The sequence below is a fragment of the Delphinapterus leucas genome, chromosome 12 (genome assembly GCF_059928025.1).
Source record: "Delphinapterus leucas isolate spDelLeu-1000000601 "Yukka" chromosome 12, BTC_Dleu_Yukka2, whole genome shotgun sequence".
Lineage (NCBI taxonomy): Eukaryota > Metazoa > Chordata > Mammalia > Artiodactyla > Monodontidae > Delphinapterus > Delphinapterus leucas.
In genome coordinates, this window is record NC_143140.1 from 35162947 (window position 1) to 35180827 (window position 17881).

The following is a 17881-nucleotide window of genomic DNA, read 5'->3' on the forward strand; positions in this document are numbered from 1 at the left end:
CTAATATACCCACTGAACCCTGGGAATCTCACTGCTCTCTTACCACTCTTCATTTTTTTTTTGCTGGCTCTTCATCCATTCCACTCAAATGAGATGTCAGATTTGCCTCACAATTTTATCCTAAACTTTGTACTTCCTTCAATGTTGACTTCTTCATTAATTACTTCCTAAGGTGTCTACAGGCACCTCCAAGCAGATATCTACATATTTAAATTAGATATAGAGATATAAAATCATGTTGCAGCTCACATGAAACATGTCTCTTTTTGCTGTGATCATCTGTACAGCTCCACCTCAGTCCTATACCAGCACTTCGGATTCAGCAAATACAAAATTAGACTTGTCTCCACATGTTCAAATTATTGCCTACTTTTTGTATCCCTGCATATTATATCCATGTCCCATGTCCTATTAATGATGTCATCATTTTCTTTCTTTTTAATCCTTGCCTCTCCAGTCTTTATTTATTCCTCTGCAGCATCTCTCAGTTCATTTCCTTCCCTTTCCATGTGCCATCACTGGAGTTTAGGTCATGGTTATTAATGGAAAACTTTGATCTCTCACACTGAATTCAAGTCCTCTGTATTCTCCTTCCAAGGAAAAGAAGCACTGATGGGGGTCACAGTTCAGAACATTAATAGACCATGGTGCTAAAGGGTAGGAGCTTTTGTAGTGAGTATGAAAGTGATTCAGAGCTCTTGCTTTTATAAAATGTGTTTCTTTCCCTTTGTGTATGTGTGTGTGCATGTAAGGGTGTATCTTTTTTGTATTTATTCCTCATGTAAGAGGAGGGTCACATCCCCACTTCATTTTTGCAAAAGTTTATCCTTATCCCACATCCAACTTTAGAAAACAAAAAGGGAACAAGAAGGAAGGAGGGAGAAGGGAGGGATGTGGGCTAGATTGCTTAAAGACTATCTACTATATAGTAAATTCTCTACTGAATATTGAGAATGTTCAACAAAATACCTCTATATATTTCACCCTTGAAAAATTTCATCTGGTAATTTTTCAGTGAATAGTTCCTGGAAGCTGTCCTGTCCCAGTAATTGTCCTTTGCATATCCTCACGGAATCTTATCACATGTGACAGTTTCACAAAGACTCAGTGGAACTCCCTCTGTAAATTGTGGCTCTCTGTGCTGCTCCCTCTCCTACAGTTCTACACTGCAAATTCCAGCTACCTTAGCTTCCTCGATCTCTGCCTGCAAACTCATCAACTGAGCAAAAATGCCATCCTTACATAGATTCCCTCCCCCTGTTCCATAGTCTGGAACATGCATCCAGGCAGAAAACTGAGACAACTATAGGGCTCAGCAGGGTTTTCCCCTTCTTTAAGGGCAAACCATTCCACTCCGGCTATTGCCTAATATCTGAAAACAGTTGTCTCATGGAGGTTGTTCATACACATTTATCTAGTTCTTTACATCGGAAGGAAAGTCTGGTACCAGTTACTCCATCATGACCAGAAGTGAAATTTACTCAGATAAAATTTTTATTCCCATTTCACAGATGAAGAACCTGAGGCAAAGATAATTAAAATAATTTGCCCTAAATTACACAGATATTGAATGTAGAGCCAGAATTCAGTATTAATCTCTGTAACACAAGGACGATTTACTAACCCTCCTGCCATGGACAAAAGAACGTTTAAGGCTTTACAAAATCCAAATATTAACTGTGGTGGTAGGAATAGTAGTAGTAGGAGTAAGAGTAGGAGTAGGAGTAGTAATAGCAGCAGCAGCAGTAATAAGAAAAAGAAGAAGAATGGCAACTTTTATATGTAAATAGTAATTTGTAATTTAAAAGTTTCATGTTCATTTCTCATTAATTCTTACAAGGTTTCCAAATTTCTACACTTCTCCTTCATTATCACCTCCAGTGTTCTACCTGTGCTGGGGAAAAAGCTGTAACTTTTGCTATGATTCCAAGAAGAGGTATGCATGCTGTCACTGATGTGACACTTAGTTCAAAGATTGTAGGATGGGAAGGGGATGATCCATCTTTGAAAAGGGAATTTTTACATTTTTAAAAACTACTCATGGCAGAAAAAAAGACTCCCATATTCCTCTGAGGAAGAAGTAAACTAGATCAAAATGAACTAAGTCTGATAGCTTCTGAAATTTGGTCAATGGAACAGCGGATTTTATAGACTCTTAGAATTTTATGGTTTTTTTTAACATCTTTTTGGAGTATAATTGCTTTACACTGTTGTGTTAGTTGCTGCTGTATAACAAAGTGAATCAGCTATACGTATACATATATCGCCATATCCCCTCCCTCTTGTGTCTCCTTCCCACCCTCCATATCCCAACCTACTAAGTGGTCACAAAGCACCAGCTGATCTCCCTGTGCTATGTGGCTGCTTCCCACTATCTATTTTACATTTGGTAGTGTGTATATGTCCATGCCACTCTCTCACTTTGTCTCAGCTTACCCTTCCTCCTCCCTGTGTCCTCAAGTCCATTCTGTACGACTGCGTCTTTATTCCTGTTCTGCCCCTAGGTTCTTCAGAATGATTTTCTTATTCCATATATATGTGTTAGCATACGGTATTTGTTTTTCTCTTTCTGACGTACTTCACTCTGTATGACAGACTCTAGGTCCATCCACCTGACTACAAATAACTCAATTTCGTTTCTTTCTTTGGGTCAGTAATATTCCAGTGTATATATGTGCCACATCTTCTTTATCCATTCATCTGTCAATGGACGCAGCTTGCTTCCAGTCCTGGTTATTGTAAATAGTGCTGCAATAAAGACTGTGATACATGACTCTTTTTGAATTATTGTGTTCTCCGGGTATATGCCCAGTAGTGGGACTGCTGGGTCCTATGGTAGTTCTATTTTTAGTTCTTTAAGGAACCTCCATACTGTTCTCCATAATGGCTGTATCAATTTACATTCCCACCAACAGCGCGAGAGGGTTCCCTTTTCTCCACACCCTCTCCAGCATTTATTGTTTGTAGAATTTTTGATGATGGACATTCTGACTGGTGTAAGGTGATACCTAACTGTAGTTTTGATTTCAATTTCTCTAGTGATTAGTGATGTTGAGCATCCTTTCATGTGTTTGTTGGCAATCTGTATATCTTCTTTTGAGAAATGTCTGTTTAGGTCTTCTGCCCATTTTTTGATTGGGTTGTCTTTTTGATATTGAGCTGCATGAGCTGCTTGTAAATTTTGGAAATTAAGCCTTTGTCAGTTGCTTCATTTGCAAATATTTTTTCCCATTCTGAGGGCTGTCTTTTCATCTTCTTTATGGTTTCCTTTGCTGTGCAAAAGCTTTTCAGTTTCATTAGGTCTCATTTCTTTATTTTTGTTTTTATTTCCATTTCTCTAGGAGGTGGGTCTAAAAGGATCTTGTTGTCATTCATGGCATAGAGTGTTCTGCCTATGTTTACCTCTAAGAGTTTGATAGTGTCTGGCCTTACATTTAGGTCTTTAATCCATTTTGAGTTTATTTTTGTGTATGGTGTTAGGGAGTGTTCTAATTTCATTCTTTTACAGGTAGCTGTCCAGTTTTCCCAGCACCACTTATTGAAGAGGCTGTCATTTCTCCATTGTATATTCTTGCCTCCTTTATCAAAAATAAGGTGACCATACCTGCGTGGGTTTATCTCTGGGCTTTCTATCCTGTTCTATTGATCTATATTTCTGTTTTTGTGCCAGTACCATACTGTCTTGATTACTGTAGCTTTGAGGTATAGTCTGAAGTCTGGGAGCCTAATTCCTCCAGCTCCATTCTTCTTTGTCAAGATTGCTTTGGCTATTCGGGGTCTTTTGTGTTTCCATACAAAATTTGAAATTTTTTGTCCTACTTCTGTGAAAAATGTCATTGGTAGTTTGATAGGGACTACATTGAATCTTTAGATTGCTTTGGGTAGTATAGTCATTTTCACATTACTGATTCTTCCAATCCAAGAACATGGTATCTCTCTCCATCTGTTTGTATCACTTTTAATTTCTTTCATCAGTGTCTTATAGTTTTCTGCATAAAGGCCTTTTGTCTCCTTAGGTAGGTTTATTCCTAGGTATTTTATTCTTTTTACTGCAATGGTAAATGGGAGTGTTTCCTTAATTTCTCTTTCAGATTTTTTATCATTAGTATATAGTAATACAAGAGATTTCTGTGCGTTAATTTTGCACCCTACTACTTTACCAAATTCATTGATTAGCTCTAGTAGTTTTCTGGTAGTATCTTTAGGATTCTCTATGTATAGTACCATGTCATCTGCAAACAGTGACAGTTTTACTTCTTCTTTTCCTATTTGGATTCCTTTTATTTCTTTTTCTTCTCTGATTGCTGTGACTAAAACTTCCAAAACTATGTTGAATAATAGTGGTGAGAGTGGAAAACCCTGTCTTGTTCCTGATCTTAGTGGAAATGGTTTCAGTTTTTCACCCTTGAGAATGATGCTGGCTGTGGGTTTGTCATATATGGCCTTTATTATGTTGAAGTAAGTTCCCGCTATGCCTACTTTCTGGAGGGTTTTTATCAGAAATGGGTGTTGAATTTTGTCAAAGGTTTTTCTGCATCTACTGAGATGATCATATGGCTTTTATCCTTCAGTTTGTTAATATGGTGTATCACATTGATTGATTTGCATATATTGAAGAATCCTTGCATTCCTGGGATAAAACTCACTTGATCATGGTGTATGATCCCTTTAATGTGCTTTGGATTCTGTTTGCTAGTATTTTGTTGAGGATTTTTGCATCTATGTTCATCAGTGATATTGGCCTACAGTTTTCTTTTTTTTATTACATCTTTGCCTGGTTTTGATATCAGGGTGATGGTGGCCTTATAGAATGCGTTTGGGAGTGTTCCTCCCTCTGCTATATTTTGCAAGAGTTTGAGAAGGATAGGTGTTAGCTCTTCTCTAGATGTTTGGTAGAATTCACCTGTGAAGCCATCTGGTCCTGGACTTCTGTTTGTTGGAAGATTTTTTATCACAGTTTCAATTTCAGTGCTTGTGATTGGTCTTTTTATATTTTCTATTTCTTCCTGATTCAGTCTCAGAAGTTTGTGCTCTTCTAAGAATTTGTCCATTTCTTCCAGGTTGTCCATTTTATTGGCAGAGTTGCTTGTAGCAATCTCCCATGATCCTTTGTATTTCTGCAGTGGCAGTTGTTACTTCTCCTATTTCATTTCTAATTCTATTGATTTGAGTCTTCTCCCTTTTTTTTCTTGATGAATCTGGCTAATGGCTTATCAATTGTGTTTATCTTCTCAAAGAACCAGATTTTAGTCTTATTCTCTTTGGTAGCATTTCATTCCTTTTATTTCTGACCTGATCTTTATGATTTCTTTCCTTCTGCTAACTTTGGGGTTTTTTTAATTCTTCTTTCTCTAATTGCTTTAGGTGTAAGTTTAGGTTATTTGAGATGTTTCTTGTTTCTTGAGGTGGGATTGTATTGCTATAAACTTCCCTCCTAGAACTGCTTTTGCTCATCCCATAGGTTTTGGGTTGTCATATTTTCATTGTCATTTGTTTCTAGGTATTTTTTGATTTCCTCTTTGATTTCTTCAGTGATCTCTTGGTTATTAAGTAGTGTACTGTTTAGCCTCCATGTGTTTGTATTTTTTACAGGTTTTTTCCTGTAATTGATACCTAGTCTCATAGCATTGTGGTCAGAAAAGATACTTGCTATGATTTCAATTTTCTTAAATTGACGAAGACTTGATTTGTGACCCAAGATATGATCTATCCTGGAGAATGTTCCATGAGAACTTGAAGAGAAACTGTATTCTGTTGTTTTTGGATGGAATGCCCTATAAATATCATTTAAGTCTGTCTTGTTTAACGCATCATTTAAAGCTTGTGTTTATTTTCATTTTGGATGATCTGTCCATTGGTGAAAGTGGGGTGTTAAAATCCCCTGATTGTGTTACTGTCGATTTCCCCTTTTATGGCTGTTAGCATTTGTCTTATATATTGTGGTGCTCCTATGTTGGGTGCATAAATATTTACAATTGTTATATCTTCTTCTTGGATTGATCCCTTGATCATTATGTACTGACCTTCTTTGTCTCTTGCAATAGTCTTTATTTAAAGTCTATTTTGTCTAATGTGAGAATTGCTACTCCAGCTTTGATTTCCATTTGCATGGAATATCTTGTTCCATCCCCTCACTTTCAGTCTCTATGTGTCCCTAGGTCTGAAGTGGGTCTTTTGTAGACAGCATATATACGGGTCTTGTCTTTGTATCCACTCAGCCAGTCTATGTGTTTTCGTTGGAGCTTTTAATCCATTAATTTTTTTTTTTGGCCCTGCCTCTGCATGTAGGTCACCCTCTGGCATCTGTTCCTCACCCAGACAGGAGAGGGTTAAAGGAGTGGCTGATCAGGGGGCTCTGGCTCACTCAGGCCTGGGGGAAGGAGGGGTGCAGATGCAGGGCGAGCCTGCAGTGGCAGAGGCCAGCATGACGTGACAACAGCCTGAGGTGTGCTGTGTATTCTCCTGGGGAAGTTGTCCCTGGATCACGGGACCCTGGCAGTGGGAGGGGAGGTGTGGATACTGACCTGTGCTTGCACACAGGCTTCTTGGTGGCTGCAATAGCAGTCTTAACATTTTATGCTGTTCCCTGGTGTCTGCGTTGATAGCCAAGGCTTGCGCCATCTCTGAAGCTTGTTTAGGCAGTGCTCTGAATCCCCTCTCCTCATGCACCCCAAAAAAGTGGTCTTTTACCTCTTTTGCAGTTCCAGACTCTTTCTTGGATTCCCTCCCGGGTAGCTGTGGCACACTAGCTCCCTTCAGGCTGTGTTTATGCAGCCAACCCCAGTCCTCTCCCTGGGGTCTGGCCTCCGAAGCCCAAGCCTCAGCTCTCAGCCCCCACTGGCCCTGGCAGGTGAGCAGACGAACCTCTCAGGGTGGTGAGTGCCGGTCTGCACCCACCCTCTGTGCGGGAATCTCTCCACTTTGCCCTCTGCCGCCCTGTTGCTATGCTCTCCTCCATGGCTCCAAAGCTTCCCTCCTGTCACTCCCATCTCTGCCAGGGAAGGGGCTTCCTAGTGTGTGGAAACTTTTCCTTCTTCACAGCTCTCTCCCAGGAGTCCAAGTCCCATCCCTATTCTTTTGTCTTTTTTTTTTCTTTTGCCCTACCCAGGTACATGGGGAGTTTCTTGCCTTTTGGGAAGTCTGAGGTCTTCTACCAGCGTTCAGTAGGTGTTCTGTTGGAGTTGTTCCACATGTAGATGTATTTTTGGGTAGGAAGGTGATCTCCATGGTTTCCTCCTCCACCATCTTGTAGGTCCTCCCCCCGAATTTTATGTTTTGAAAGTTTGTTCATTGTGATTTTCTAATTGTTTCAATAATCACATTATTGAATTCAAACAAAAGCTAAAAATTAAATGAACTGGAAAAATATCTAAGGCTTTGGATCTGAGATTATGCACACAGAATCAGACATGTTGAGTTTCCCAGATTGAGAAATGTAGATTAAAACGGTACTAACAAAAGGATGAGCTGATATGAAAATCATGGTGGCGTGAAAATCATGGTGACACTATGTGTCTTAAATTAAGGTATTTAAAATGTTCTCAATCATGTACATTGTACTGTCTAAATGTATCCATATTTAAATCATTACTTTGAGGTTACAGTTACTAAAGGAGAAAAAAAATCAATATTAAAATAACAGTAACACAAGTAGAAAAGTAAAATATTACCATTCTAGCTGAATAGAAGATTATTTTAAAATGCAGGTCTTTGAAGGGAGGAGGTATATTAAACAATCTGTTCTAATCACAAAGGAGCACAATGATTGCTCTTGTTTTTCTGTTGTTGCTGAACTTGAGTTTATAATACTATTTAGTCCCTTAAAATCAACCTTATTTATCTGCCTCTTCCTTTTTGAATACAACACTATTTAAAAAAAAAAATCGTGGCCTGCAGAAGAGAAATAAAGCTTCCATTTTGACTTCTTATGAGAAAGTCTCATTTTGAATCAAATACTCATCCCCAAAATGTGGAACACTGTGAATCCCCTACATTGTATGATGTAGTTTCATTAATAAAAAGCTCATTGATTATTCTAAAAAGAGCCGTTTTATTGCTTACTTGAAGGTGTCCATGTCCTCAAAGGAAGATTAAGCACTTGTTTCTAATGAGAAAACATAGGATAACAAGAAGGGTGCAAGTTTGGGAGTCACAGCCATGGATGCAAATTCTAGCTTCGTCACTTACTAGCTTCATGATCTGACCATAGTATATTTATTAAAAATTACATTAAAATCTAGGGTATAGGATTGTAGAAGGGTGAAAATAATAACCACCTAGTACGAGATCAGTTTTCATCTCTCATGCTTCTCTAATTAGGGCCACACTTCACCCATCAGATGTTATTGCATTTTCAGACCATAAATTGACACATCAGCTGAACTGAGCTCACCATAGGGCAGATGCACATGTCACAGAGAAAGAGAGGGACTGTCTTCAATTTAACAATGTGAGCTAGGAAAAGCATTATGGTTACAGCGTAGGTACTGTTGTTTTCTTCCAATATGATCATAAACCTTTGGAGGGCTTTTCTGTCCTTTCTTTTTCCTCTTCTAGGCTGCACTTCTTCCTCTTTCCAGTATGTTCCTGAGTTCATCTTTGTTTAAAAGCAGCACTGTCCAAATTGAGGCATTATATATAACTAACTGGCATGTGATTTGCATCACTTTATGTGCTGGAGGAATGTGGTCAAAACATCTGTGACTATTTCAGTGTGTAAAAAACCTCGACGTATATACCTATGCAAGGTGCAACCACTGTGAATAACAGGGCAAGTCTGGCTGCCAGTCACTGGAGTACATCTTTTCATGCACTATCAAAGGCCAATATGGAAAGAACATTTGAAAAAGAAAAATACTGCTCATTTCACCCTAGATTGCTAAAAAGAACACCACAGACTGTGGTACATGGAAATTTCTGTTGAATGGTGATTTTTCTCTCTTGCATTAATTTCAGTTCAAACTGCCTGGACTGCTTCAGTAAAAAAAACAATGGCAATTCATATCCTTTCCAGAGCATAAAAATTACTGCACTCTTAAGCACATAATTTTAAAACAAAGAATATGCTGTATAGTGACATTCTGAAACAAAATAAAGTTGTCCTTCTATGATGAATTAGTTTAATATTTCTTAAAAACATGATCCTAGATCCAATATTCTCTAATATTGGAGAATGTAATGTGTTTTTCTTAATATTTTGCCCAGTTTAATGGTTTATTTAATATCATTTCTGACGTTCATATTATTGATATATATTTTAACCACATATGGAAGAATATTTAAATATAAAGGCTGAATTATCATTATTATTATTTTTGTACAATGTCAACGTAATGAGTCAAGCAGTGGTGCCTTTATTCTGGCTAATTCTAGTGATATATGATGAAATTACTCCATTGGCACAGGGTGTAGCTACATTAATTGATGATTAATTTTATTCTGTTTTCTTATAAATATTTGAGAAGTTAAATTCCATTTGGAAACAAAACTCTGATGAAAATAACCATAATCAAAGAGATTTATGTTTTGTTCTCTGCATATAATTAGGTCTTCAAATATTCTGTTTTTCTAATCTAACATCTATTCCATAAGTCTATCTGAATAAGAAGAATTATCTATTATGGTATAATAAGTAGCAAGTATATATCATTTCCTTGAAAACTTAATAAACAATTGGGCTTCATGATACTGAAGAGCTATAATCAATGTTGGAAGAAATTCCAACAATGCTGTTATTGTTGGAAGAAATTCAATCTGCTTTTTGCTAACCAAAGGCATTTATATATTAAAATGGTTGTAGAAATAAGGCAGACATACAAATAATAATTTAAAAATTAGTACATAAACCTTCATCCATTCTCTCATTTATCTGTGTAAATGAGTTCCTTCCTATGAAATGTCAGAAGTCTTCTCTACAATCAATTTAAGGGAATGATGTGAACTAGAACATAAGTTGCAAATAAAAGTACCCCAAACTTTCTTAGTTCTTCCTACTTGCTTCCTATCTATAGACCTCTAATGAGAAGGATATTCAATACCATAGAAATCACAAGTGGCTGTAAAAATATATGATTCTAATAGTTTTAGAGTAGAAATGTAAGAGTTTTTTGAAAAGGGAAATTAAGCTTATGCCTTTCTCTGCTTATTTATGTGAAACAACATATAGTAATTAAGTGGTAAATATTACATAAAATTTTATATTAATTCATTAATTTGCTCAATAAATAATTTTTGAGAAATCACTGCCTACTCTGCATTGCTTCAGGGCCTACAACTGTGAATATGAAACTGTAGTTCCTACCCTCAAACAGTCTGCATGTCAGTGCTAGGGGCAGTCAAATACAATGATCATTACAACACAGAGAGTACTCAGTGCTATGATAGAACTAAGAAAAAAGTGATCCAGAAACACATCATGGGATCCTGGAGACAGGGCATAAAAGTAAGGGAGGTGGGTGTCAAATGGAGTCATAAAATCAAAAAGCTAGGCACACTGCAAAAAAGTCAATGGATAGTTAAAAACAATTAATATAATTTCCAATAATGATTATTTTGGATAAGAAATAAAACAGTGTTAAGTGATAAACATGGATTGGAGAGTAGAGTTGGAAGCTATTTTAGGCCAGAGACTTTGTGAGGTCACCCTTTGAGGTGGGATCTAAATAATGAGAAGAAACTATAAGATATGTAGAAAAGGCATACCATGTAGAGGCAACAGCTAGTGCAAATGTCCTAGGGTAGGAAAAAGCTTGAGATGTTCAAAAACCAAGATAAGAACTATAGAACACTGTGTCTGCAGCAAAGTAAGCTCAGAGGATCTTCTACAACTTAAACTCGTAGACACAGGCAGAGGCTGAAGTGCTGATTTGGCCTTGTAGGCAATGGAAGAATTCTACTCTAATTATAAGGGAGAATTTTAAGTGGGAGAGTGAATGTCATTTCAATTGTTCACTTCTGTACCATGGTACATAGAAGTAGGCCAGCCACAAAATAGCTGCTCAGTACATACTTACTGAGTGAATAAATGACTGTTAGGGCAATGTTCGAAGAAAGATGATTGAAGTGTCATGAAAATAGGACTGAGATTCATCACTTATATCTTCTATGTGTCATTATTACATGATGTAAAAGAAATGACATTTTTAAAAAGAAAAATCATGACTCTCAAGTTGGTCAGAACAATCCAATTTCTTTTCTACAATCATAGTTTAATAGCTCATGGTTTCTGTCCTTACATGTAAATACTAGTGGTAGCCTTGCCATTGCTCCAAAGGAGTATTTTCTTCAAAGGACGATACATCTAAAAAATTCAGATTCTTGGAATGGGTGAGACTCTGAATATAATGGATAGTTATTAAATTTTCATTTTTGAAGAAATGGAAAGAGCACAAGGATAAGGCTGGTTCATCACATTAATGCTCCGCTAATCTTAGGAGAGCATCTCAAACAACAAAAAGCATTCAGAACACCCAAATCTTCTGAAACTTTCTAATCCCTGCATGCAGTGCTGTTCAAAATTGGATTTCTTTGGAATTGTTCTGTTGTATTTATGTCAAAACAGGTAATATTTTTCTGGTCCACTAAACTAAACCTTATTTGCACTTTGATGGATATAAAATAGCTCCCTTTTATCTGGGGAGGATATAGCCCAGAGTGCTTATGATTTGCCCTCAGAGAAGCTTATTTTGTTCATGTTGTGGAACAAGTACATTGAATCTGCAAGGTTTTGACATGAAAATCTCCTGTAGATTCATTTCTTACCTATACTAAGTGGGATTATTGAATTAAATATTAATAAGTGCAATTACCTGCAGTGACAACAATGAACAATGGGGAATAAGAGCAAGGAAGGGAATATAAGCAATGAGAAATATCCATGAAGAGTTTTTAAAGACTACTTTTAGAGCAGTTTTAGGTTCACAGCAAAGCATATTTTTTTTTGTTCTTTTGTTTTTTTAGAAAAGAATATATACCAAAGATGCAAGAAGGGGTTATATAGGCAAGAATAAAACCAAGAAAGAGGCAAAATATGTAAGAATATGCCAATAATAGTGGTAACTATTTATTGAGTCTCTGCTCTGTTTCAGATGCTAAGTACTTTATATGCATTATTTAACTTAACCTGCACAATAACCCTGTGTTAGCTACTGTTATTTTTCTCATTTTACAGATGAGGAAGCCAAGGACAAAGAGGTTAAGTACCTGCCTTACAATCTACCAGTTAGCAAGTGGAGGAGTCAGACTGGAATGAGCACAGGCAGTCTTGCTCCACAACCCTACAGGGCAACATAGAGATACTGCTTGGATCCCCCTTCAAGAAAGAGTTTGCTATCTGGCTGCAAGAAATGCAGTTGACTGACAATGTCTAATTACAGTGTCTGAATTTGTAAACAAAGACTACACTCTTCCTGGGCTTTCTGCAGCTTCCTGCCTGATGAGTGGAGCAGAGGGACTAGGGTTTGGTATTTCCGCCCATTTTGAGTCTCCTCTAGTGGGTAATTATGCTCTAAAGCCCCTTTGGCCAGATAAAAATTTGACAGATCTCTATCTCAGCGTGAGACTCTTTTTTCTGTTCTCAGAAGACAGATACGGATTGAAGTCTGAAGGCTTTTGCCCTCCTTGATAAAAATTTCACACTCCTAACTCTAGTTCAGAGCCTGCTTCCCAGAGTCACAAATTTTACACAATCACTCTTACCCACTCTCTGATAATGACCATCTGAAAACAAAGTACTGTGACTCAATGAAATTAACAATCATATATATGCCAAACACTCTGCTAAATGTTTTACATTTACATCTCATGGCCTTTAAGTCCCTATCACAAACCCTGTATGATACATATTTTTTTCAGAATTAGGAATAAAGAAAAGAAAGCTTCTAGACTTTAAGAAACTTGCCCAAATCAATGAATGAAACAAAATTAGAATTTGCATTCATGTCTCCTTGTCTCCAGTAAACCATCCTATTTCAGTAGAAAACAATGCATAGCCTTCTAAAGTTATTTGTAAAGAGGTAAGAATAGACTTACTGCTTAGTTAAAATGGTAGTATTACAAATGAAAGGAATAACCACATATTCTTCAGATTGTATTTTTTTCAGGCAAAGAAAAGTATCTTTGAACTAAAACAGCTAGAACAATATAAAAAAGATATTGCTGCTTGAGACAGTATATAAATTGTCTGAGGCAGTCCCTAGCTAAATTAATCCAAGTCTCAAGACTCTGAAGATTTATATTCTAGGAAGCTGTAGAAATGTACAAATGTGATCTCAGAGTCACTGCCAGAAATATTTTATTTTAATTTTGCAGGAAAGGAGAAGTGTGGGACACCCATAAAGGAACAAATGTTTCCATTTTCAAAAAGAGGAAATGTGTGCCTACATTAGATACTGATTTCCAGATTAAAAAAAATCTGGAATGGCTATCAGTTAGATTTAATTTGTATTTTTTATTTGTATAAAGTCCAACTAAAAGATAAAGAAAAATACATAAAGACTATAAAATGCACAGAGACTAGAAATGTGCTATTACATATGTATACCTTAAGAGCGAAATTTGTTTTTCCTCACAAATTGTTTTATAATTTTGCAAAATCTGCAGAGTGAATGGTAGCTTAGAGTCATTACAGTCTGGATATCAGCAAGAAACCACACAGGCAGGACCTTTTGTTACCATTTTCTATTATCACTTCCCTGGGTCCTTGGTGACAAAGCAGGAGTTCAGGTAGTGTCTTAGTCTATTCAGCTGCTATAATATACCACAGACTGGGTAGCTTATGAACAACATAAATATATTTCTCACAGTTCTGAAGGCTGGAAATCTGAGATCAAGGCATCAGCATGATCATGTTTTAGTGATGGCTCTTTCCCTGGTTCATAGCCAGCGCCTTCTTGCCATGGCTTGGGATCTCTCTTTAATGAGAACACTAATCCCGTTCATGAAGGCTCCATGACTTAAGGACCTCCCAAAGGCCCCACCTCCTGATGTAATCATTTTTGAGGTTTTCAACATACAAATTTTGGGGGGACACAAATATTCAGACCATAGCAGGGGTCCTTAGGAGACTGGTAGTGGGGCTTCCATTAACTCAAGCACAAAATTCAGACACCCAATGTCATGGGAAAGAGAAAAGGAGCAATATTTTTGTTGAATTGACACGTTTTCAAAATAATTAGGTGATTCAGATTTTTCTCTTCTTTTCTTTGTTTTTTAAAAGTAAGAATCTCTAAGGATAAATTGGGAGTTTGGGATTGACATGTACACACTTCTATATTTAAATAAAAATAAAATATCTAAGGAAATAAGACTCCGAATTTCTGGGTTTAAATTCTAGGCTGTCTCTCTAACTTGTAGTGTGACAAGTCACTTCATTTCACTACAGTTTTCTTATATGTAAAATAAATATATTTTAAGGTTACTTGGGAAAGGAAACTTCTCTGCATATGTAGGAGGTCTATTGATGAGTATATTACAATTATAGTGAGGAGAGATAGCTATGGGCAGAGGCACATCATTTAGTTTAAATCTATTTTTTTTTATGTTTGTCATCTGCACATGGCAAGAAAGCTTAATAAAAACTAGCAGATCAGGGCTTCCCTGGTGGCGCAGTGGTTGAGAGTCTGCCTGCCGATGCAGGGGACACGGGTTCATGCCCCGGCCCGGGAAGATGCCATGGAGCGGCTAGGCCCATGAGCCATGGCTGCTGAGCCTGCGTGTCCGGAGCCTGTGCTCCGCAATGGGAGAGGCCACAACAGTGAGAGGCCCGCGTACCGCAAAAAAAAAAAAAAAAAAAAATCAGCAGATCACCAAGGAGGTATCATCACAAAGCACAATGAGGGGGGACAGAGACAGAAACCATTTTATTATACCGCTTCTCACTGAGTTGAATAATTAAATAGATAAGAATAAATAAGTTAATAAAATATTTTAAACTATTTCAACAACTCTAAAAGAAGAAAAAGCCATTTAAAATGTGACTGTTCATAGTGGGCACTAATTGCACATCATGTCATTTTTTTTAAATGGTTTTCAACTTTAAAATTTGCCTAGAATTTATGATAAAGGTGATGTTACAGTGGAATAAAGATAAACTTTTCAACAGATGGAGCTGGAGTCAATTGGATATCTGTAAGAAAAGTAAATGCGTCTGGACACTTACCACAGAAAAATAATCAGTCCAAAAATGCAGAGCCAAAAGTTAAAGGTGATGGAGGAGATCAACATGGCAGAATAGGAGAACACGGAGTTCACCTACTCCCATGAATACATCAAAAATACATCTACACGTGGAAGAGTTCTCAGTGAAACAAACTGGAGATAGCAGGACTCTTATACAAACAAGGTTGTAAGAAAGATCCACATGGAGTTGGGCAGGAAGGGAATAGAAACAAGCAGGTCAGGAACTTGGAGGGGCACAGAAGAGGAGGGAGATTACACAGGCTCAGAGATCCTCCTTGGGAAGCTAGCAGTTCAAACCACATATTAGGGGCCCTAGGCCTGGGGTCCAACACCTGGAAGACAAGTCCTGTTAGCCGGTTTGAAGAACAGTGGGACTAACAACTGGACTATAAGAAACCTAGACTTTGCTAAAGAAGGGCAAACATACATACTTGCTTACTCCTGAAGAAAGGCAAAGGAAGTAGATTAAAACTGCCCAGGGACTCTGGCTGGTTTCTCACAACAGCCCAAGTGCATGCCTCAGCCCACACTGAGCACCACTCCAGACCCTCTTGATCCTCACTGCAGCTCCACACTAGGATGAAGGCTGCTGGTACTGAGGATAGCATGCAGGTGTGGGGAACAGAGCTAGCTAGATTCTAGCATGGCCCCTGAACAGGGTGAGGGCAGCCATTACTTGTGTTCACGGGGGTGCAGCAGATCAGAAGCAGCCCAGAAAACTGACTGGTATGCCAGGACTTCCCCAGCATGTGCCCCTCCCCATACTAGGTGCCTGCTCCAGGCCCTCTTGTGCTGCTCCCCTCAGGTGAGAAAGTGCGAATGCTGAGAACAGGGAGACAACACACTTAGAGGGAGTGGACCCAGCTCAGACCTGACCCTCGGGGCTTCTGCTCCAGCAGCTTGGGACCTGACTCTACCCCCAACAGAGTGGTGTTGGCTACTGAGCAGAGAGAAAGACCCAGGTCACACCTGGCTCTGGCACTAAATCCTTCATCTCCAACCCCACCTCCCACCAAGGTGATAGCTGCCAGCACACCCTGAGGGAAGATGTGATGCTCACTTCAGATACAGCCATTCCACAAAAGCCACTGGACACACGCAGATTGTATATGGACACTCCCACACAAGGACACCCCTTCAAGATGGACAGGTAACTGTTTCACTTAATTTCAAAGAGACAGAGAAAGGTAAGCAAATGAGAAAACAGAAAAATGTGTTTCAAGTGAAAGAACAAGAAACAAAAGAAAAACAGAAAAAACTAAAACCTGAGATAAATAATTTACCAGATAAGGAGTTACAAGCATTAGTAGTAAGAATGCTAACTGAACAGGGGAAAGAATAGATGAAAACAGTGAGTATTTTAAGAAACTAGAAAATATAAAAGAACCAGTCAGAACTGAAGAAAACAATAACTGAAATAAAAAACAAACTAGAAGCAATTAACAAGCAACGAGGTGATACAGAAGAGCACGTAAGTAATATGGAAAATGAAATAATAGAAACCAGCCAATCAGAACAGCAAAAAGAAAAACAAATTAAAAAACGAGAACAGTTTAAGGGACCTCTGGAGTAACATCAAGTATACTAACATTTGCATTATAGGGACCCCAGAAAAAGAAGAGAGAGATAAAGTGATCAAAAATGTATTTAATAGGGGACCTTGAAGATGACGGAAGAGTAAGATGCGGAGATCGCCTTCCTCCCCACGGATACACCAGAAATACATCTACACGTGGAACAACTCCTACAGAACACCTACTGAAGGCTGGCAGAAGACCTCAGACCTCCCCAAAGGCAAGAAACTCCCCACGTACCTGGGTAGGGCAAAAGAAAAAAAGAAAAAACAGAGACAAAAGAATAAGGACGGCACCTGCACCAGTGGGAGGGAGCTGTGAAGGAGGAAAAGTTTCCACACACTAGGAAGCCCCTCCGCGGGCGGAGACTGTGGGAGGCGGAGGGGGGAGCTTCGGGACCGCGGAGTAGTGCACAGCGACGGGTGCGGAGGGCAAAGCGGGGAGATTCCCGCACAGAGGATCGGTGCCGACCAGCACTCACCAGCCCGAGAGGCTTGTCTGCTCACCCGCCGGGGCGGGCGGGGCTGCGAGCTCAGGCTCGGGTTTCGGTTTTGGACGGAGCGCAGGGAGAGGACTAGGGTTGCGGCTTGAACATAGCCTGAAGGGGTTAGTGCACCACGACTAGCTGGGAGGGAGTTCGGGGATAAGCCTGCACCTGCCGAAGAGGCAAGAGACTTTTTCTTCCCTCTTTGTTTCCTGGTGCACGAGGAGAGGGGTTTAAGAGCGCTGCTTAAAGGAGCTCCAGAGACGGGCGCGAGCCGCGGCTAAAAGCGCGAACCCCAGAGACGGGCGCGAGCCGCGGCTAAAAGCGCGGACCCCAGAGACGGGCGGGAGACGCTAAGGCTGCTGCTGCCGCCACCAAGGGGCCTGTGTGCGAGCACAGGTCACTCTCCACACCCCTCTTCCGCGGAGCCTGTGCAGCCCGCCACTGCCAGGTTCCCGGGATCCAGGGACAACTTCCCCGGGAGAACGCACGGTGGGCCTCAGGATGGTGCAACGTCACGCCGGCCTCTGCCGCAACGTCACGTCGTCTCTGACGCCGCAGGCCTGCCCCGCACGCAGTGCCCCTCCTTCCCCCCCCCCCACCCCCGGCCTGAGTGAGCCGGAGCCTCCGAATCAGCGGCTCCTTT